This window comes from Loxodonta africana, unplaced genomic scaffold, assembly GCF_030014295.1.
Source record: "Loxodonta africana isolate mLoxAfr1 unplaced genomic scaffold, mLoxAfr1.hap2 scaffold_76, whole genome shotgun sequence".
NCBI lineage: Eukaryota > Metazoa > Chordata > Mammalia > Proboscidea > Elephantidae > Loxodonta > Loxodonta africana.
In genome coordinates, this window is record NW_026975495.1 from 738531 (window position 1) to 762355 (window position 23825).

General features: G+C 40.5%; 2 long non-coding RNA genes across 12 annotated transcripts in view; one reads left to right on the plus strand and one right to left on the minus strand.

Annotated features, from left to right (window-relative positions):
• Positions 1–23825, plus strand: part of LOC135230104 (uncharacterized) — a 617741-nt gene that overhangs the window by 504723 nt on the left and 89193 nt on the right. For all 11 annotated transcript variants that reach the window (XR_010320749.1, XR_010320751.1, XR_010320752.1 and 8 more), the window contains exon 4: positions 16691–16833. This is a non-coding gene — a long non-coding RNA (uncharacterized LOC135230104). The remainder of the gene's footprint in view (positions 1–16690; positions 16834–23825) is intronic.
• LOC135230107 (uncharacterized) overlaps positions 1–23825 on the minus strand; it is a 495299-nt gene that overhangs the window by 313086 nt on the left and 158388 nt on the right. The window lies entirely within an intron of this gene.

A 23825-nucleotide genomic window follows, 5' to 3' on the forward strand; every position in this document is an offset into this window, starting at 1 on the left:
CAGAGAAGCAAAACCAGTGAGATATATATTTAAATAGATTTATATCAAGGAAATGGCTCACGAGGCTGTAGAGGCTGGTAGGTCTCAAGTCCATGGGTCAGGCTGGTGGCTTCTCCTGACTCACGTAGATGCAGGGACTGCAGAACTGAAGATCTGCAGGTCATACAACAGGTCTGTGGCTCACAGGCTGCAAAGGCTGACAAATCTCAAGATCGGCAGTTAAGCTGGCAGGTCGTGGCTCACAGACTGCGGAGGCTGATGAATCCCAAAATTGGAAGGTAAACTGAAGGTTCAAGTCCCAAAAACTTGAGATCAGATGAAGAGGAGCCAGCTGCAGGATTCAGAGTGAGCAAAAGCTCAAGAGCCTTGCCAGAAAGTCCACCTATATTGGATGCAGTCCACACCCCTGAGGAAACTCCCTTACATCTGATTGGCTACTCACAGCAGATCCCATCACGGAGGTAATCGCATTATATCACATCTCATTATGGAAGTGATTTCATCCGTATACGACTGCTAAACTACATCATAACTGCCAAAGCACTGAGAATCATGGTCCGACAAAGTTGACACACAACTTTAATGATCCCAATTGTGAATTTAATCTATTTATATTTAAAGCGATTAATGATAAGGAAGGACTTATATCTTCTACTTTGTAGTAGTAGGTCATATATGTATTTTGTTGCTCATTTTCTTCACTACTGTCCACTTTTGTGTTTGACTGATTTTTTTCAAGTGTACAATTTTGGTCCTCTCCTTATTTCCTTTCCTTATATTGTTTAACTTCTTAGTGGTGACCATGAGGATTACAATTAAGATCTTATATTTATAACAATCTTCTTTTAATTAATATAAATTTACCTTCAACAGTATGGAAAATTCTGCTTTTATTCAGCTCAGTTACCTCCCCTACTTACGTTGCTGTTACAAAAATTGCGTCTTTATACATTGTGTGTCCATTAAGAGAGATGTGTAAGTATTTTTATGCATTCGTGCTTTAAATCATATATGAAAAAAAGAGAGGCGTGATATAAAAATATTACTGACTTTGTTTTATCTAAGTAGTTACCTTTACGGAGTCTTTGTTTCTTTTTATGGCTTCCACTTACTGTCTAGTGTCCTTTCATGCCAGCCAGAATGATTCCCTGTGGCATTTCTCATAAGGCAGTTCTGCTACTAACTCACTCCCTCAGGTTTTGTGTATCTGGGCATGTCTTACTTTCGCCTTCATTTTTGAAAGATAGTTTTGCTAGATATTGACATCTTGGTTCATAGTTTTGTTTCTGTATTTTTTTTTTTTTTCCAGTGCCTTAAGTACATCATCCCACTATTTTCTTGTCTCAGTGGTTTCTGGTGAAAAATCAACAGTTAAACTTGTTGAGACTCTCTTGTACACTAGGAGTCACTTATCTCTTACTGCTTTCAAGTTTCTGTGTTTGTCTTTTGACATTTTGATTATGTCTGTCTGTGGATATCTATGTATTTATTGTCCTTTGAGTTTATTGAGCTTCTTGGATATCTAGATGACATTTGGGAACCTTCCAGTCATTACATTTTCAAATATTCTTTCTGTCCTTTCATGTTTCTTTCCTTTCTGGGACTCCTTAATGAGTATATTGGTATGCTTGATGTTGTCCCTCAGGTCCCTTAGGCTCTGTTCATTTTCTTCATTCTTTTTCCTTTATGCTCCTGAGTTAGAACAATTTCAGTTGTGCTTTTTCAAGTTTACATTTTCCTGCTTTCTTGCTCAAATCTGCTGTTGAGCTCCTCTAATGAAATTTTTATTTCAGCTATTCTACTTTTCAGCTCTGTAATTTCTTTTTGGCTCTTTTGTATAATATTTCTTTATTAATATTTTCTACTTGTTCATACATTCTTCTCTTGGTTTCCTTTTTTTTTTTTTGTCTATGGTTTCTTTAGCTCTTTGAGGAAATTTAAGACAATTGGTTTAAAATCTTTGTCTAGTAATCCCAATATCTGTGTTTCCTTAGGGATGCTTTCTGTTCATTCTCTTCTTTCTTCTTAACAAATGAACCATCCTTTTCTTTTTTCTTTTTATGACTTAAAATAGTGTGTTGAAAACTGAATATTTTAAACATTATAATGTAACTCTGGAAATCAGATTCCCTGTCATTAGGGTTTGCTTTTTTTCTTTTTTTTTCTTAAATTGTTGAGGGCCAGTCATCCATTTGCTTAGTGATGTTCCCAAACTATTTCTGCAAAGATTGTATGTCTTCTCATGTGTGGACACTGAAGTTCTGTTCTGTTATGTCAGCAGTCAGTTCATGACCTGACAGTGATTTCTTTAAAAGCTTGTAGCCAAAAACAAAAAGGAACATTATCCCAGTCTTTGCAGATTGGCTCTGAACTGGGGCATTCTTTCAATGCTAAGCAAGAGTGCCTAAAACTCTGCCTTAGCCTTCACTTCCTGCCCCCATGGAGCCCAAAGATCAGCCAGAGGTGCAAGCCCAGAGCTTTGTCAGGATCTTTATGAGCATGTCTTCATCCTTAGGCAAGAACATTGCACTCCAGATTCCTCAGTATATGTGGTAGCCCTTCAAAGCCCTTAAACCACCAGGCGTCTTCCTCTCAGCCTCCTTGTTTCCAAGCTTTTGGATGTCTCTGCTGTTTTCTCTGTCCTTCATCCTTTGACCCTGGAGGTAGGACCAATTCTTTGAGGTTTGTACTCCTCAGTTTCCATCACATCATACGTTTTTTCTTGTGTGCTGTTGAGTAAATTCTGACTCATAGTGACTATAGGATGGAGTAGAACTTCTCCAAAGGGTTTCTAAGGCTGTAATCTTTATGGAAGGAAACAGTCATATCTTTTTCCTGTGGAGTAGTTGGTGGATCAAATCAAAAGGTTTAACAGCTGAGTGCTTAACCACTGCACTACTGGGGCTCCTTTTGACATCATGCATCATAATAGACTTTTAACACACCCCTCAGAAACATAGAAGTCCATAAATTATCAAGGATACAGAAGATTTAACATGTATAAAAATACCAAATTGATATATGTGTATGTGTGTGCATTATCTAACCACTAAAGAATATACATTCATCTCACGCACATAGTGTTTATAAAAATTGACTATATACTGTGTTATAAAGCAAGTTTCAACAAATTTCAAGAGTCTGCAATAATATAGAGGATACTATGTAAGTACATCATAATTAAAAAAGAAACCATCTTAGAAAAAGAAAATACAAAATCTCCATGTCCTTGGATATTTTAAAATACTATGAGTCAAAAAAGACATCATGATGAAAATTAGAATACATTTTGAAGTGAACAATTATGAACATAGTGCATGTAAAAAGTTGTGCAGTACAGACAATATAATATAGGAAACTTATAGCCTTAAAAATATAATTGGAAAGAACAAATCTTGAAAAATAAGTGAGTTAAACATCCATTCAAAATGTTGGGAAAAAAACAGAAACAAACATTCATAGAAATTTTTGTTTCTATTAATGATTGAATACATGCAACAGACGATCAACGAAGACTAAAGTTGATTCTTAGAAAGTGCTAGTAAAATTGACAAACTTTAGGGAAGACTGATCAAGAGAAAAAGAATGAAGGTATAAATACCGAATATCAGGAATTAGAAAGAAAATGACTACAGATCTTGCAGAACATAAAGATAACGTGAGAATGTTATGAACCATATTAGTCAATAAATTTGCAAATTTAGGTAAAGTAGGCAAACGCATCATACCATGTAAGTTAATAACAACGATTCAGGAAGAAACAGGAAGCAAAAGTAATTCCACAACTGTTAATAGAATTGAATTAGAGCTCAAACTATTCTCAAAAAGAAAACTTCATGTCAGATGGCTTTTCCTGCAAATTCTGCCAAATATTCAAGAAATATTTCACAAATTCTTCAATATAAAATGAAATATATACCCAAACTCCTTTGTAAAGCTTGTAGAATGAATATTGATACCAAAACCTGACAAGAGCAGCACAAGATGGGAAAATTACAGGCCAATGTCACTGATGAACATAGATGCAAAATATGAAAATAAATAGGCAAAACAAATGCAGCAATACTGTAAAGAAGAATATATTATGACCAAGTTGGGTCTATCCCAAGAATTCAAGGTTAGTTTAACATTCAAAAATGAATCAGTATAATTTACCATATGTACAGGAAAAATAAATGTGATTATATTAATAGGTGTAATAAAATAAGTATTTGATAACCTTCAGCATCCACTCATGTTTTTTAAAAGAACATCTAGCATGCCACGAGACCAGAAGAACCAAAATGTTCCTGGCTACTGTCGCTGAACATTTTGATCAAAGAGTCCATAGAAAAGCCCTGATCAAAAGGGGGAAATTGCAGAACAGAATTTCAGATTCTCATGAACCCCAGACTTTTTGGAGCCATTGAGGGTGAATGAACTCCTGAAACTATTTCCGTGAGATATTCTTTAAACATTACACCAAAAGCCTTCCCTTGAATTATCTTAAAACCGAAGTATAAAAAAGAAAAAATCAAACTGTTGCTGTTGAGTTGATTCTGACTCAGAGACCCTGTAGAACAGAATAGCACTGCCACATAGGGTTTCCAAGGTGCAGGTGGTTGATTCAAACTGCTCTTCTTTTGCTTGGCTACTGTATCACTTAACCACTGTGCCACGAGGGCTCCAGAACATTAGCTTACTTAACTAATAAAAATGGTCTACCTTGAGCATATGCTCTTTTAAGAACTGTCTACATGGCATCAGATTGACAACAGCTACTGAAAAGATTAGATAGGAACCTTAAGGAGCAGTGGGTTTATGTTAATGACAGAGGAACAACTCAGAAAAAGAGGGTAAGAATGGTTGCACAACTTGAATGTAACCGATGTCATTAAATTGTACAGGTAGAAACTGTTAAGTTGGTGTGTTTTGCTGCATACATTCTCCACCACAAAAAATAAATTTACAGGTAATAACAAAAAATGTCAAGGAGAGCTAAATATTTTGAAAATAAGACAGATTTGCATGTGAGGGAAGGAGTGGGGTGAGGTGTTTTAGATTAATAGTCAGAAGGCTTATGGGAGCAGGATATTTGAGGAGATAACTGACCTATATCAAAGGAGAGAATAGCTGTATGAAGTTCTGGAGGGAGGATATTGCCAATAAAGGCAAGAGTTGTTTCTGAGGCCCTTAAATAACCAAGTGTTTTGGCATGTTTGAGGAAGCTCAGGAAATAAGTCATGGCGAGTGTGGAGTGAACCGAGGGAAGACTGTTAGTATGGTGGGCAAGCCCCGCATCATGAAAGACCATGGGAAGCGTTTGGGAATTTTTCCTAATCGCCATGAGAAGCCACTGAAATGATGCTGTTATGTAGACTGTAAGAGGGAAGATCAGTGGCATGGAGTCCAGTTTTAACCAAGAGATGATGGTGGCTGTAAGGTGGAGGTAGTGAGAAGTGGATAGAGTCAGGATTTATTTTAAGGTAGCGCCAAGAGTCCAGAATATGTGTCAATGGATTGGATGCAAGATTTGAATAAAGGAGAGAAATCAAGGGTGATTTCTAGGTTTTTGTCCTGAACAACCCAGAGGATAGTGAGAATATTTGCTGAGATAAGGAAGACTGGGAGGTAAATAAGACACTTGGAGCAAGAATTTTATTTGAACCACATTAAGTTTGAGATGCCTAGTAGACATTCAAGGGGAGATGTAGTCAGCCATGGGTGAAGGAACAACAGGACAGAGTGTGTAAATGAGGGTATCCTAGAGCTCAGGTGGAATTGACTGCCATGAATTGGCTCAGATAACCTAGACAGTGAGAAGTGATGAGTGATGTTACTTAAACAGGGCATGGAAATCAATGAAAAAGGTGTGGGAGTGGCAGGGAGGCTAAGGTAGAGAAGTTTCTCTCTCCCTAAACCTGATTGGCTGGATTTGAAGACATCATAAGTTCGTGTATGAGAAATATCCAGCAAATTACCAGTTGATTTAATAAATTGATAACAAAGTCTACCTTTCAGCCAAAGATTGAAAAACAAACAAACCAATTGCCATCTAGTGGATTCTGACTCTTAGCAACCCTATAGGAGGGAGTAGAACTACCCCATAGGGTTTCTAGGGAGCAACTGATGGATTCAAACAGCAGACTTTTGGTTAGCAGCTGAGCTGTTAATCACTGCACCACCAGGGCTCAGACCAAGAATAACACACGTGAGGAACTTACTCCTTAGTTCAATCAAGTATGAGACCAAATGGGCAATACCTGCTCAAAAGCAAAGATGAAAAGGCAGGAAAGGACAGGAAACCTGGACCAATGGACATGGGGAACCTGAGGTGGACAGGGAAAGGGGGAGAGCGCTGACACAAAGTGGGGATTGCAACCAATGTCACGAAACAGTTTGTGTATCAATTTTTGAATAAGAAACTGATCTGTGCTGTAAACTTTCACCTAAAACCCAGTAAAATTAAAAAGAAAAAAAAAATCAAATAAAGCTCAGTATAAAAAAAAATAGGAAAAGAATCATTTTAATGGGAAAACGTAGACTGTAAAAATGCGTATGACTCACCCCCATTTTAAAGAGTATAATATTCTGTAGTTTGATATGTATTTGCACTGGAAGCTTGGAAGCAGACTTAGAGACGTGGATACCTCAGGTGCTGGGATTTAAAAAATACATGGATTTATTTTTTAAAATTCGTCTGTTATTGGTAGTTTAAAACGGGTCTTCAGTTATCAAAATATCAAAAATAATCAAAAGAATACCTGTATAACCTGCTTTTTAAATAAAGAAAATCCACTGAGATAGCTCACAACTGACAATTCCCCAGCTGGGTAATCGGCCAGGTGAGGGGCATCAAGGCGACCAGGTGAGGATGGTCCAGACCAAATGGAGAGGAGAGGAAGCCCCACCCAAGCGTTGGGGGGAGGTGCAGAGGGCACCTCCTCTAAGGGTCATTTGTTTGCTGACCTCCGATGGCCCTCTCCGAGCCCACCAGAGGGCTCCCTGATGGCTTGACACTGACCATTTGGCCTCGGAGAGCCTGAGAAGCCCCCAAGGGAGGGTGTGGTTTAAAAAATATATTTCAATATATACATTCATATTTACACTCTATGCCAGTCTCTGTGCTTCTAGTCTTGTTTCTGTGCAATCATGTAGGTAATATACATAATATGCATTTCTTTGGAATTCATCATTCTGAGAGTCTTTTTAAAAACAAAAACCAAACCCATTTCCATGGAGTCAATTCCAGCTCGTAGCTACCCTATAGTACAGGGTAGAACTGCCCTATAGGGTTTCCAAGGAGTGTCTGGTGGATTCTAACTGCCAACCTTTGGTTAGCAGGCGTAGCTCTTAACCACTACACCACCAGGGTTTCCAAAGACTCTTCCCTGGTTGGAAATCCGGGGCAGTGGCGGTGAAAATGCGGAATCCTAGCCACTGGATCACCGGGGAACCGACAGGCTTTTTAGCGTGTAGAAATTCAAATTTGTAATTTTGGAGATTCCCCCTCTTTTTTCCAAAATGGGGGCACTGAGATGGAGGATTTTCCCATGCCCACCATCCTAAGGGATTTAATTAACCCATAGTTGAGACATTGTAAACATCTCAAGAAATTATTACCTTTGAGAAACTTGAGGGTGAGTAGGCGTATCACCTGGCTCATCTTAAACTCCTTATAAAAACCTGACTTGAAGACTCACCTGCCTTTTTGAATAAGTGCCAGCTTGAATAGGCAGGGTTCAGGGAATTGCCAACCAAAGGTATGGTTTCTCCAGAGGCCTCCACGGGGTGTAAAAGAAGAGCAGAGCCAGACCCCGTGCTTGGGAAACACCCTTGGTAGGAAATATTTGAGTGTGTGTGTGGTGGGGAGCACTGGGTGTGGGAGAGTGGGGTGGGTGGGTAATGGGGAAATACCTGTTTTTTTTGTTGTTGTTGTTTTTGTTTTAAGAAACAGTTTTTTACAATTTTTTTTTTTTAATTTATTACAGTGAACAGTTCAGTGGAGACATGTTCCTTATCTGCAGGGGCTAGTGGAATTGCTGATAGCTGAGAATGTAGCCTGCTCCCCAAGTGCCAGTTGGCATTGTGGAGAGAAATCTTGATGTTTGGAGCACTGACTGGCCCTGCCTTTTCTAAATAATTAAGGGTGGTGGGGTGGTGGTGTGAGAAAGAGGATGGTCTATGAACACTGACCCTGGAAAATTAACTCCCGAGTGTGTGGGTTGTGGATAGCAGGAAAAGAACATCACCCGCAAATGACAGCAGTGCCTTTATTTATTTATTTATGCTTCTTTTTAGTTCTGAGTTGTTTTTAAGCCACAAATTAATGGGGCCACCATGAGTTTTCAGAGAATGAGTTTTACAAAAATCCAAGTGTTGTAAATATTGCAAGGATTTCCTTATATATGCTGTATATGAGAAAAGTCCTTCCAGTTATAGGGAGGAGAAAGAAAGTATATTCAGGAATTAAATTTTCACAGTTCTCTGAATTCTTATATTTCTCCTGTTGTCCATTTTTCTTTTTTTGTCCTTCATCCACCCCTTCCACCCTGACCCACTGTCTTCATCATCTAGTGCTGCCATAACAGAAATACCATGAGTGGATGGCTTTAACCGAGAGAAATGTAATACCTCACATTGAAGTAGGCTAATAGTCCAATTCAAGGCATCAGCTCTAGGGGAAAGCTTTCTCTCTCTTTCGGCTCTGGAAGAAGGTCCTTGTCCTTAGCCTTCGCATGGTCAAGGAGCTTCTCAGGTGCAGGGACCCTGGGTCCAGAGGACGTGCTCTGCTCCTGGTGCTGCTTTCTTGATAGTCTGAGGCCCCCAACTCTCGGCTTGCTTCCCGTTCCGTTTATCTCTTGAGAGGTAAAAGGTGGTGCAGGCCACACCCCAGGGAAAGGTGACCTGAGTGAGGGTGGTGTTACAATCCCACCCTAATCCTCTTAAAGTAAAATTACAATCACAAAATGGAGGACAACTACACAATAGTGGGAATCATGGCCTAACCAAGTTGAAACACACATTTTTTTAGGGTCATAATGCAATCCATGGCACCCACCAAACCAAACTTGTCACCATCAAGTTGATTCCAACTCGTAGAGACCCTAGCTGATTTGAACTCATAGAGACCCTATAGCATAGAGTAGAGCTACCCCATAGAGTTTCCAAGGACTAGTTGGTGGATTCGAACTGCTGACCTTTTGGTTAGCAGCTGAGCTCTTAACCACTATGCCACCAGGGCTCTTCTTGATCCACAGTCCACCCTAATTCACCACAGTGTTAGAAAAAGGCTTTGCTATTCTAAAATGAGAACTTTTTACTATACTTTTGTGTTAGTGGTTGCTTTTGGTATGTCTTTAAGCACTGAACAGTTTACTCATACCCATTAAAAACCCGTTGCCACTGAGTCTATTCCAACTCTTAGCGGCCCTATAGGCCCTATAGAGCGGAACTGTGCCATAGACTTTCCAAGGAGCGCCTGGTGGATTTGAACTGATGACCTTTTGGTTAGCAGCCATAGCTCTTAAACAGTACACCACCAGTGTGGGAGGGGTTTAATTGATAACATGATGTCTGGGCTCCAAGGGAGATGGAATGGATGTGCAGGAGAAGGGCATGCAGAGTCTGCCTGTATAGTCCCCAGAACTCTGTTCAAGATCATGACATACCTCAGTAATCACTTGAATCTAAACATACAACTTTAACAGTTGATGTAAATGACTTTACACATGAATTTCAGAACTCAACTCTTTCTCAGTGGAAGTTCCTTCAACCTAGCCGTTTGTTTGTATTCCCTTATTATGAAAACTAACATTTATTGTGTTCATTCTGTGTGTAAGGCCTTTTTCTAAGTGCCTTGTGTGTTTTATTTAACCTGCGTAACAACCTTTTGCATAAGATCCGTTTTAGAAATGGGAAACTGAGGCAGTGAGAGGTAAAGTAACGTGCCCAGATCACCCAGCTGATAAATTGAGTTAGGATTTAAACCCAGGCAGTTTGTTTCAGAATTTGCTTTATGTAATCACTGTACATGACAGCAGTGAACCCTAGTGGCTGTGTGGTTAAAGAACTTGGCTGCTAACTGAAAGGTCAGTGTTTCAAACCCACGAGCCTCTCTGTAGGAGACAGATGTGGCAGTCTGCTTCAGTGAAGACTTACAGCCTTGGAAACCCTATGGGGTAGTTTTACTCTGTCCTTTGGGGTCACTATGAGTTAGAATCGACTTGATGACAGTGGGTTTTGGCACATAATACTAATGTACAGTGTATTCTCAATGCTGTGTATATGTTCAGAAACTAATTTTCCGAACATTTATGCCATATATAGATTACCAATCCAGTTGCCGTTGAGGAGATTTTCACTCATGACGACCCCGTGAGTTTTCAGAGTAGGACTGCCCTCCATACGGTTTTTAATAGCTGTGAGCATTTGGAGGGAGATTGCCAGGCCTTTCTTCCAAGGCAACTGAGTGGATTTAAACTGCCAACCTTTCAGTTAGTATCTGAGCACTTAACTCTTTGTGCCGCCTAATACATATATATATACTAGGAGGTTTTCCTCCTTATTTGTATTTTAATGATTTTTAGACTCTTATGAATACTTGTTCCTGGCACTGAACTAGATGCTAAAGAACAGAATAGGCACATGTAACCCTCTCTCACCTTCTCCCTTCCCTCTTTCACAGAGATGAAATGAAAAGGAATTAATGAAGACAGATCATTGGATTAGGGCCCATACTCAGGGCTCTAACAGCATGGGGAGTTTCTCCTGTCACTTCAGTTCTTGTTCAGGAATTGGTACCTGTTTTTTGTGAATTACAAAGACCAGTGCTTTATATCAAGCCATTTAGATTTGGGGTATGGAGCAGTTTCTTAAATTTTATTTTCAGAGATTTTTTTCTAATAGTTGTTTACATTTATTTTAATTGTATATTCTAAAACCGCTATGAAAAGGTATGAAATAATTGTTTAAATTTTAATTCATATGGGTCAAAATGTATATTAAACTACCTATCGTCACCTTCACAGTCGTTGTTATGTTTGAGCCAATTGTTGTGGCCACTTGTCACCAAGCGTGACGTGCTTCTCCAGGGACTGATCTCTCCTGACAACATGTCCAAAATATGTGAGATGAAGCCTCGCCATTCTTGCTTCTAAGGAATATTCTGGCTGTACTTCTTTTAAGGCAGATTTGTTCATTCTTTTGGCAGTCCGTGGTATATTCAATATTCTTTGCCAACACCGTAATTCAATGGCTTCAATTTTTCTTTTGTCTTCCTTATTCATTGCCCACCTTTCATGTGCGTATGAGGTGACTGAAAACACCATGGCTTGAGTCAGGCGCACATTAGTTTTCAAGGTGACATCTGTGCTTTGGAACACTTTAAAGAGGTCTCTGGCAGCAGATTTGCCCAATGCAATGTGTCGTTTGATTTCTTGACTGCTGCTTCCGTGGGTGTTTATTGTGGATCCAAGTAAAATGAAGCCCTTAATGATGTCAACATTTTCTCCGTTATCATGATGTTGCTTATTGGTCCAGTTGTTAGGCTCTTGGTCTGTAGTCTTTGATCTTCATCAGTAAATGCTTTAAGGCCTCTTCACTTTCAGCAAGCAAGATTGTATCATCTGCATATCTCAGGTTATTAATGAGTCTTCCTCCAATCCTGACGCCTTATTCTTCTTCAGACAGTCCAGCCTCTCGGATTATTTGCTCAGCATACAGGTTGAATAGGTATGGCGAAAGGATACAACACTGATGCACACCTTTCTTGACTTTAAACCATGCAGTATTCCTTGTTCTGTTTAGATGACTGCCTCTTTTTCTATGTACAAGTTTCTCATGAAAACAATTAAGTGTCCTGGAAATCTCATTCTTCCCCATGTTATCCATAATTTGTTATGAGCTGGAGTAGGTCTCAGAAATAATGTGCCATTTCTTCCAGTTGGTTGTGCACGGCTGCCTACTTCCCTAGGTGGTAGCAGCTAAGGCCTGTCTCAGAAACACTCTCCTCCCCACTTAGCATGAGTTTTCACACTGCTCCATCTTTTCCCGTGTGTGTCTCCCGCCCTCCTCAGTGGCCGGGGAAAATGATAGTAGTCCACTGATGAGATTTATTCTTTTATTATACTTTATTTCATCATGTGTTTTTATAACATAGTTCCATTAAAATCAAGGGTAATAAAAATGTTTGTATGATGGAAGTGGATAATCCCACCCATTGTGTCCATCTAAAGTTTCACGAGGAAACTGTGCCCACAACGGAGGGCTCCCACTCCTCTGGCTCACTGTATTTTCTCCTTGTTTATTTGCTCTTTGCTCTTTCCTGATGGATGCATGGGACCACTGAGCTTCAGGACTCCACAATTCTGCCTTTCATACCAGTGTTACTGTAATCTTGGGTTCCTGGGCTGCCTTGCCACAGATTTACTCATTCTGTTTCTGTTAATTATTTCATTACTTAAAAATTTCTCATGAATTTTTCCAGAAGTACATTCTATTCCTCAAAAACTTGGAAGCAATGGGAAAGTATGCAATAAATAACAAGAAAACATACGTAATGCATAGAATAAATTATTAACATTCCGATATGTCTATTATCTTACTTATATTGGCGTGTATGTGTATTAGAGTCTCTGGTTGATGCAAATGGTTAATATCTTGAGCTGCTGACAGAAAGTTGGAGTTCAGGTCCACCCAGAATTGCTATGAAAGAGAGGTCTGGCAGTCTACTTCCGAAAACCCAGCCACTGAAACCCCTATGGAGTACAGTTCTACTGTGGCACACTGGTGTCCTCATGGATCAGAACTGACTCAGTGGCAACTGGTTTTATGTGTGTATTAGCACACACATTTATATATATTAACACAGATATTATATCCTGATATTTTCATTCAACATTAGTCTTTTCTCATGATAAATTTTTTTTGTTTTTTTTTTTTAATGAGGGCATTAAATTACTTTATAATATTCTGTGTGCATGTAGTATATGTTTTTTAACGATTTGACTATAGTTGCAATAATAAATGGGCATGTTTCTAGTAATCTTCAACCTATACTTACATCTTTTTAACATACATCTCTGCCACTAAATCTCTTTGTTTAATTATTGTTTAACACTCTTTACGCCTAAGAGATGGTCTCAGAAGCAGCCCTGATCAGTTTTTCTCCCTCTTACTCATGAAGCCCCTTAATGTATCCCAAGGTATCAACTACGAAGGATTTTACGTCCTTATCCTTTGTTTATTTTTCATTCAGTCAGTATACTCCATGGGCCAGAAGTAGTCTGTGTTATGCAGATACAGTGGTGAAAGGTACACACTGTCCCTGTCCTCATGAAGGGGACAACCCAGTGCAGGGGGGAGGAGCACTGGGGAAATGCAGCTGAGAGCAAGGACAGACAACCCTCCAGGAACCACACTGGACTTCAGAGAGGCTTGTTGGCTGCTGTTCACCTGGCAGGCTTCTAGATACCCGAGTACCCTTGGGCTTGGTGCCTGCTCCTCTCTCTACTGACACCCTCCCTCTAGGATGCCTCAGTGAGTTTACTGCTGTCTATTTGTAGCTAAGGACGTGAGGTTTATACCTCCATCCATTCAAACTCCTCCTGGGTCCAGACTCATATATTCAAATGTCAGCCTAACTCTCTGTATTGACCTCTTTATGCATTAAAATGATACATTCCTCATATGGCCATCATGAAAAGCAAACATGAAAGGAAAAGCACAGGAGTGCCTGGCACCAGTGTAGGTACTCAATGAACATTAGCTGTTGGTATTATTCTTGACATCTCCGTGTGGGGTGAAGTTTTATTACCGGACATCTCCATGTGGATATCTAACAGCTGCACCATGTTATCTAGGCTATGAAACAATTCTTGGTTCCAACCACCATTCTCTTCTTATCGATGAATTTCTCAAGGCTTCGGTGATGGGAGTGTGTGTTTTTCCACACAATGGACGTGATTAGGAATGGTTGGCTAGGTCCTACACCATAAATTGCTCCAGCATTCCTATGGGTGACCATTGAGACAAGTTTCAGCCAACGAATGTAGCAAAGAATTGGAACCACTCTCAGCTGTTCATGCGAGTACTCTCAATCCAGAATATCTGGTAAGTCGACTGTTAGGGATTGAATTGTGTCCCTCCAAAATGTATGTGGAAATCCTAACCCCTTTACCTGTAAATCTGACCTTGTTTGGAAATAGGGGGCCTCCTTTTATTATGTGAATGAGGTCATACCAATGTAGGGTGGGTCCTAAGCCTTACTCTTCTTAGTTATAAAAGGAGCAGAACACACACAGGCACAAACAGGCAAAGAGGAAGACAGACAAAGAAGACAGATGCGTCCACAAGGCCAGGAACACAAATGATTTCTGGCGTCTACTAGAAGCTGAGGTAGACAAGGAAGGACTTCCCACTACAGTCATGCCCTGAATTTGAACTACTACCTACTGAACTATGAACAAATAAATTTCTGTTCTTTAAAGCCATCCAGTTGTGTTATTTTTTGTTATGGAGGGACTAGGTAACTAACACACATACCCGTGCTTGTAAGTTCAGCCCAGTGCAGAATAATTTTCTTCCCTCCTTGGTCTAGCCCACCTGAACCTGCTCTTTCCCTATCAGTGTCCTTTGTTTTCACCTAAGAGCTATGACCGAGTCCGCTTGATGCTGATGCATTGAAATTTCAATTTATTTTTTTATTTATGATTACTATTAATTCCAGTGTTTTCTACGGTTTTCAATGGAGACAGTCCTATAATCTATGAATAGCAGTTATACTTTTTCTCTTTTTGTACTTCCAGTGTTAAATGTTTAATAAAAATAATGATAGAAGCATCCTTATTTTATTGTTTATTAATTTTAAAGAGAATGTCCCACACGTCACCATGAACTATCATGCTAGTTGTAGTTTTCCACGTTCGGGAACTCCTTTTCTGTTCCATGTTTGCTCCTAGCCCTTATCTCTCCGTGTGATTGGATTTTATCAACCTGCTTTGCCCCCATCTCTTGAGGTGAGCATATGTCTTCTCTTCTTTCACCTATGCATGTGGTGAATGAAATTACTAAATCTTTAATGTTCACTCAAATTTGTATGCCTGCAATAAACCGCCTTGATCATGGCATGTTACATGGTTTATACTTTGCTGGATTTCCTTTGCTAGCATCTTACGTAGGGTTTTGCATCTTAGTTACTGAGTGTGCTTGTCCTCTAACTCTTCTCCTACCTTCCTTCTCTAATTTGCTATCATTTTTAAACTAGCCTTAAGGGTCAAGTTAGTGGAGTATCTCATGGTTTTCTAATCTCTGTTGACTATGTACAAGATTAAAATGACTGTTTCTTGCATGTTTGCTGGAACCTGACTGGAAATGATCTAGGTCTGCCATTTTCTTTGTAGGGAGATCTTGAACTACTGACCCATTTTATTTAGGTGGTTAAAGGCATCTTCTGGTGCTAATTTACTTAGAAGAAATTCTGATGCATGTTCTAGGTTGCTCAAATCTCATCTTTAAATATTGACTATCAGGGCTTATAGCCTCATGCAAGCCAATTCATCAATCCCAGATTTCCCCAAAGTCAGGCTCTACAACTATTCCCGGTACCAAATTCCCTCATTTAAGACTTATTTGCAAAGAAAGAGACAACAGTATGCTATCTACGCAGTTGTGTATCCGCAGCCTTCTTGAGTCCATAATGTGAGGATAGTCTTCTAAGACTTTTTTTGTAATTGTTCTTTTCTTAATTTTTTTTCCTTTTTTCACTGCCACCCAACCCCCCCCGCCCCGCCACCCCATCTAGTAGTTTTAAAGTTGTGCGTTTCAGGTTCAAGTCTGTAATCCAAAAGAACAGGCTTCTAGAAGCAGAAAGCAGGCAGTGCGACTGTTGGGCTGTTGGTGGGGTGGGGGGAGGGGAGCTGCTGCTCAGAGAGGGCGGCCGAGGGAGGCAGGAGATGGCCCGGCTGCCGGCCGCAAGCCCGCAGGCTCCAAGGAGGCGGAACCTGCGTGCGCCCTGAGCCTTTTGAGACAGGCCCAAGCCCGCCGAGCCCGGTGCTAACCTCGCACCCGCCAGGCTTGCGGGTTCCCCCAGGACTAGGGGAAGCCTAAGGCCAAGGAGGGCAAGGCCTAGGGTCTGGACCTCGGAACTGGTTCTGCCATGCGTGATCTCAGCGCTTATGCTCAGAAGGAGGGCAGGAAGCATATCGCAAGGTGCATATGACCCTGAAGGGAGTTGTGGCCACCCACGGACTATGGGTCTGCATATGGAGGCCCCCAGGGTGCAATTCCAGGAGCAGAACACAAAGCCACAGAGGGGACAGTGCACCTCGCCAGTGCTCCCCAGGGGCATTGCCCCAATTTGGGGAGCAGTCCCTCCTCTGGGCTAGGGACTTTGTTTCCTCCACTGTCTTCCCTGACTGTGAGCAGACTCTTGTCTACACAGACTAAGGAGGAGTTATCAAAATCAGCTCCGAACTCCGGATTTGAGTTAAGGATCATAAATTAACACAGAGAAATACGACTTTAGCAATAAGTGCCTGCTTGAAGCCCAAGTTGCCTGAAAATAAGGAATTTCAGTCTTTCAGCTCCTCTGCTAATGTAGTGACTAAGAACAGGATCTCACTGGAGCTCAAAGATGTGGGGCACTGGGAATACTCTGGGTCTGTCTGCTCACGGCTGATTGCCTCATTCCCAGTTTTATTATACACCTTAGATACAGACCAGAAGAGGAGTTTGGGGCTTGACACCTGACATCTTAACACCAGTTCCTGTTTCTTGAGGAAGGAAGAGGTAAAATAAATCAGCGTTTTCTGTGTCCTTCTCCATCCCCGGAAGTCCTCATGAAGACCCTCTCAGGTAAGGACTGACAGGGAGTGGCTTGGTTTACTATTCAACTTTGTCCTTCAGTAACTTTGTTTATGTTCTGCATGTAAACTATTGTGCATTGACAGAAGCATTCTAATTCTTATGCAGAATGACTAGACCTGCTGCAGAATGACTATATTGTGCCTCCCTCGGGCACCCCTGTCTGTGCAGCACCCTCCACCCCCAACTGCCCAACCGCCTCTCTCCTGGCATTCTGCTTCTAGAAGCATGTTCTTTTGATGCAGAGATGCAGCACACACAGAATCCCAGCTGGATTACAGACTTGAACCTGAAGACCTTATGCAGAATGACTATTTATGAACGCTTAGTACTAAAGCAGGTACTTACCCCTCAGAGAAGGCCCTGGGGGAGGTTGATACATGCATTCCCCAGTGCTCCTGCTGCTCTAGAGGTGCCTGAAATGCCTCTGTGGGAAAGGCCTTCAGATTAGGCTCATGGCCCACGTGGGAATTCAGGCCTATTTTTCTGTTAGAACATCTCATTTAGCTCTGAAAATGTTATTATCTAGTTTATTCACCAGACATGAGTACAGACATCTCATATTTTCAAAATTAATGCCATTCTTTAATACTAATTTGCCACCAAGAGTATATTCCAAAGTGTTTCCAATAGGCTAGCAAGTCTTTCCAAAGAGGGGAGTCCTCCGCCATGTTGTGCAGTGACAGCAGGGTTGGCATAATATGTTTACCCAGATACCTACCACTTTTTTTTTTTTTTATTGTGCTTTATTTGAAACTTTACAGAGCAAATTACTTTCTTGTTCAACCATTTATACACAATTGTTTTTGACATTGGTTGCAATCCTCATCATGTGTCAACACTCTCCTATGCTCCAGTTCCCCGTTTCCATCCGCCATGATTCCTGTTCCATCCTGCCCTCTTTTCTGTGCTTTTGGGCAGGTTTTGCACATTTGGTCTCATACACATGATTGAACTAAGAAACAGTTTCTTCACGTGTGTTGTTGTTTGTTTTATAGACCTGTCTAATCTTTGGCTGAAGGGCGAACTTCAGAAGATACTTTCCACTGTGTTGCTTTCCATAATTCCTGAAATTCCAAGCCTGCCACCTGAACAACTTCCTTTAGTGTTTCATTTAGAACAAGTCTGGTGGCGATGAATTCTCTTAATCGTCTTTCACCTGAGAATGTCAATATTTTTCCTTTACTCGTGAAGGAAATAACAGCCTATAGAACACTGGGTTAATGTTTCTTTTCTTTCAGTGTTGAAAAAATGTTGTTTTCACAGCTTTTTGGCCTCCATGGCTTCTGATGATGAATACAGAGTCATTCCAATTGTTTTTCCTGTGTGAGATGAGTTGTTTTCTCTCTAGCTTCTTTGAAGATATTTTCTTGGTCCTTGTTATTCCACAATTGACAGTGAGGCATTTGGGGGTAAAATTATGTGAGTTTAACTTGCTGGAGTTTGCATAGCTTCTTGAATCTGTAAGTTTATGTCTTTCAACAAATTGGGAAAGTGTTGAGCCAGTATTTCTTCAAATACTTTTTTCTACACCACATATTTTCTCTACTCCTTATGGAATTCCGATAAATAAATGTTAGATATTTTTGGATTTTTTTGAGGCTCTGTTCATTTTTTTTTTCAATATTTGCTCTCTGTTTTCAGATTGGATATTTTCAATTGAACTATTTTCATCTCATTGATCCTTTTGTCTGTCAACAGCATTCTGCTGTAGAGCTGATCAAGTGAATTTTTTATCTCTATTTTTCCTGTCTAAAATTTTCATTTGTGAATGTTTTCTATGTATTTTTCTATTTTTCTAAGGTGTGCCTGTTACTTCTTTGAGCGTGGTTAAAGTAGCTTTTTAAAGTTTTTGTCTATGATTCCAAGACTATGTCTTACTTCAATCTTACAGAAAATGTCGATGTTGTTTGTTTTAGGAATCACTTGACCCAGTTATGTTCAGGCTGCAAGTTCTTTCCCAACTTCTGGATGCTGTGGCTCAGATGTCAGTTAAGATTTTGAAGACTTTGCAGTGATATTTGGATGTAATCTATGGGAGTGTCACTCAGTTTGGGACCTTGTTGGTGTTCTAACCCATAATGCAGTTCTCAAAGGATTGATCTACTTCTTAGGGTCAGAGCAAAGCATATGCAACTGTGGGAGTCGGGGGGGTATGAAAAACAACTTTATGGTATCCCTCTCTTGAGCCACCTGGTCTCTGTCTCTCTGAGGCTGTCTGATGTCTGAGCAGCTACCTTCCTGGTCCACTGGCAAGAATGTTGGGGCTTTAATCTCCTCATTCTGCTGTGCAATGAAGTGCCTGGGTCTGCCTATGAGGCCAAATATTGGTAAGATGGAGAAAATATAACAGAGATTCCTCTACATTATTTGGTCCTTATACACTTAGGTCAGAGAGAAGGCACACTGTTTCTGGTGATACTTCGAAACAGGTATGGAGAAAAAGGCATTAACAGGTTGATAGCTGCATACTAGGTGTTAGGAATTAAATTCTGTCTTCCCAAAATGTATATATCAGCTTGACTAGGCCATGCTTCCCAGTATTGTGCGATTATCCACCATTTTGTCAGCTGATGTGATTTTCCAATGTATTGTAAATCCTACCTCTGTGATGTTAATGAGCGAGGATTTGAAGCAGTTATGTTAAGGAGGCAGGGCTCAATCTACAAGATTAAGTTGTGTTTTAAGTCAATCTCTTTTGAGATATAAAAGAGAAAAGAGCAGAGAGACAGGGGGACCTCAGTACCACCAAGAAAGTAGTGTCAGGAGCAGTACATCCTTTGGACCTAGGATCCCTATGCTGAGAACCTTCTTGTCCAGGGGAAGATTGGTGACAACGACCTTCCCCTAGGAGTGACAGAAAAAGCCTTCCCCTGGAGTTGGCACCCTGAATTTGGACTTATAGAGCCTCCAAGACTGTGAGGGAATAATTTTCTTTGTTAAAGTCATCCATTTGTGGTATTTCTGTTACAGGAGCACTAGATATCTAAGACACTAGGTACCAGGAGATGTACATTTCCCAGCTCTTTCACTCCCAGGGCCACTATGACTAAGTAGCCAATGCCATAAATCCATGCAAGCAGACTATTCTGATTACTGCTTTGACTCTACTGTCTGTTATGGTAACCACACTCACCTTGTCTTTGTTAATTGAGTGCCACCACTTGGCTGTTACCACCACGGGGTCCAGGCAGCTGCATTGTAGTTAGGTGTCTTAATTCAGTTAGGGCAGTTCTCACTGTGGACTCTTACTTACATAAAATAGCAACCACAGAAGTCTTCAATAATGCTGGGGCTTGCTGCACAAATTTGTACCTCACCGCTATGGTAAAAAGAGAGCCCTCTGGGCACTCCGTGTGTGGGTCTGTGGGTCCAGCCTAATAAATCCATTCTAACCTGCCAATTTCCCTCAGCCTTTGGATACCTTCTCCTACATTATACAATGGCAGATCTGCCATTTCCACTTGATTTATTGTAGGCCACCACTTAATCCATGCTTCAGTAAACCAGCCAAATAAACTATGAGATCCTTTTCTAACCTCTCAAGCTGAAACACTGAATGAAGAATCTATGCTTCCTTGGCCTATATCAATAAACTTAGACTAATTCACCTTTATGTTGCTTGCACCGTTATCCCACACCCATAATAGCCATTCCCACACATGTTCACCAGGTTTCTGTATGTATGTATGTATTAGAAAAATCAAGTAGTTCTTTTGGAGTTTAGCATACCTTCTCCTGGGTCACACTTCATAGTTCACCTTTTGGGGCTTGTTGGGACTGAAGTCTAGGTATAGGTCTAGAAGCAAAAATGGGCAGTGGCAGTGGGATGTTCAGCCGTGTCTTATAAGGCATCTGCCTAAGGTAATGCCCCAGGCAATGCCCCAGATCCCACCCCAGGAGATAACTCAAACAAGACACTTCAGGCACAGCTGGGGTAATCTCATCAGATGGAGGTGGAAGGGATAATTGTTTTACTGGGAAGGGTGCCTTAGCAGGCAAAGTTAGAGAATCTCTTCAGATGGGAGTAAGAGGTCTGGTTCTGTTAGGAAGAGCGATTCAACAGAAATTGGAGGTTCATTGTCCCCCGCTTCCTGACTGTCTGCCCATATGTCCTCATCCCAAGTTTCAGGATCCCATTTCTTCCCAATCAGTGCCCTCACTTTAACTTCAGACACCATTTGAGGCTGGATATTCAACTGGCGCTTTAATTCAGTCACTCTTATGATAAGAATCTGAGTTTATTTTTGGCAGCATTAGCCTTGTTACTATAAGAAATATGGTTTTCTTTCTGGGCACAAGTGGCAGCTTTCAGATCTTGTATGTGGTGCTTGAGCTTTGAGCCCATTTCTTTCATTCACCAGTGTGGCTCCAAAAGCAGGACCAACCAAGCAGCTTCCTTATTATTCTTATTCTGACAAAATTATAGAAAAGTATCAAATATGTAATCAGGCAGAGCCTTGTCTCTCACAAATATTTGGTCCAGTGGTAGTAGTATTTTGCGTATTTCTATTGTCACCTCCCACCATGGATTAGCAATAGCCTGTTTACTTCTGGAGACAGTCATCAGTGCCTTTAAGACTAGCTAGACTTGAGAATCAATTCAGAAAACTCATCCTTAAGATTTGGTTCCTCTACAATCACTGTAGGTACCAAATGTCTTAGCCTGGGATCTCTAGAGGTGCAAAACTAGTGAAGGGAACATATATATATATATACACACATATATATGAGTGTGTGTATATATATGTGTGTGTATGTGTGTATATATATACATATATATGGAAACCCTAGTCGCATAATGGTTAATAGCTATAGCTGCTAACCAAAAGGTTAGCAGTTCGAATCCACCAGGCGCTCCTTGGGAACTCTGTGGGGCAGTTCTACTCTGTCCTGTAGGGTCACTATGAGTTGGAACCGACTTGACGGCAATGGGTATATACACACACACACACACATATGCATACATACATATGTTAGTTGTTGTTGCTGTTAGATGCCATCGATCCTGTGTAAAACAGAATGAAACACTGCCTGATCCTGAACCATCCTCACAATCATTGCTATGTTTGAGCCCATTCTTGCAGCCATTGTGTCAGTTCGTGTTGTTCAGCGCCTTCCTCTTTTTTTCTGACCTTCAGCTTTTCCAAGCATGATGAGCCTCTCCCGGGACAGGTCCCTCCTGAAAATATGTCCAAGGCACATGAGACGAAGCTCGCCATCCTTGCTTCTAAGGTGCATTCTTGGTGTACTTCTTTCAAGATGGTTTTGTTTATTCTTCTGGCAGTCCATGGTATATTCAGTATTCTTTGCCAACACCATATTTTAAATGAATCAGTTCTTTGGTTTTCCGTATTCATTGTCTAACTTGCTCAAGCATGTGAGGTGATAGAAAATATCATGGCTTTGCTCAGGCACACCTTAGTCCTCAAAGTGACATCTTTCCTTCACAACACTTCAAGGAGGTCTTTTGCAATAGATTTGCCCAATGCAATACATTGTTTGAATTCTTGACTGCTGCTTCTGTGGGCATTGATTATGGATTCAAGTTAAATGAAATGCTTGATGACTTCAGTATTTTCTCTTTTTATCATGGTGTTCCTTACTGGTCCAGTTGTGAGAATTTTTGTTTTCTTTATGTTGAGGTGTAATCCATACTGAAGGCTGTAGTGGTTGCTGTTCATCAGTAACTGCTTCAAGTCCTCTTTACTTTCAGCAAGCAAGGTCGTATCAGCTGCATATCATAGGTTGTTAGTGAATCTTTCTCCAAAACTGATGCCATGTTCTTGTTCTTCGAGACCAGCTTCTCAGAATGTTTGCTCAGCATACAGATTGAGTAAGTATGGTGAAAGGATACCACCATGACACACAACTTCCTGATTTTAAACCACACAGCATCCCCTTGTTCTACTCAAATGACTGCCTCTTGGTCTATGTACATAAAAAAAAAAAGTACATATTCCGCATGAATACAGTTAAGTGTTCTGGAATTCCCATTCTTTGCTAAGCTATCCATAATTTGTCATGAGCCACACATTGAGTGTGCTTGTATAGTAAACAAAAATAGGTAAACATCTTACTGATATTCTCTCCTTTCAGCCAAGATCCATCAGACATCAGAAATGATATCCCATGTTCCATGTCTTCCTCTGAATCCAGCTTGAATTTTTGGTAGTTCCCTGTCTGTGTACTTCTGCAACTGTTTTTAATTATATTCAGCAAAATTTTTCTTGCATGTGATGTTAATGGCATTGCTCGATAATTTCCGCATTGCGTTGGAGCACCTCTCTTCCAGTCATTTGGTCAGGTAGCTGTCTTCCAAATATATTGAAATAGACAAGTGAGCGCCTCCAGCACTGCACCCATGTGTTGAAACATCTCATTTGGTACTCTATCAATTCCTGGAGCCATGTTTTTTGCCAATGCCTTCAGTGCAGCTTGGAGTTCTTCCTTCTGTACCATCAGCTCTTGATCATCTGCTACCTCCTGAAATGGTTGAACGTTGACCAGTTCTTTTTGGTGTATTGAGTCTGTGTATTCCTTCCGTCTTCTTTTGATGTTTCCTGTGTTGTTCAATATTTTGCCCATAGAATCCTTGAGTATTGCACCTAGAGGCTTGAATATTTCCTTCAGTTCTTTCAGCTTGAGAAATGCCAGGTGTTTTCTTCCCTTTTGGTTTTCTAACTCCAGATCTGTTCACATTATTATTATCATACTTTGTCTTCTCCAGCTTCCCTTTCAATTATTCTATTGAGCTCTTTTACTTTATTATTCCTTCCATTCTCTTTAGCTACTGTACATTCAAGAGCAAGATTCAGAGTCTCTTGTGACATCCTCTTTGGTCTTCTCTTTCTTTCCTGTCTTTCTAATGACTTTTTGTTTTTTTTCATATATGATGTCCTTGCTATCATCCCACAACTAATCTGGTCTTCGATCATTAGTGTGCAGTGCATCAAATCTACTCTTGAGATGGTCTCTAAATT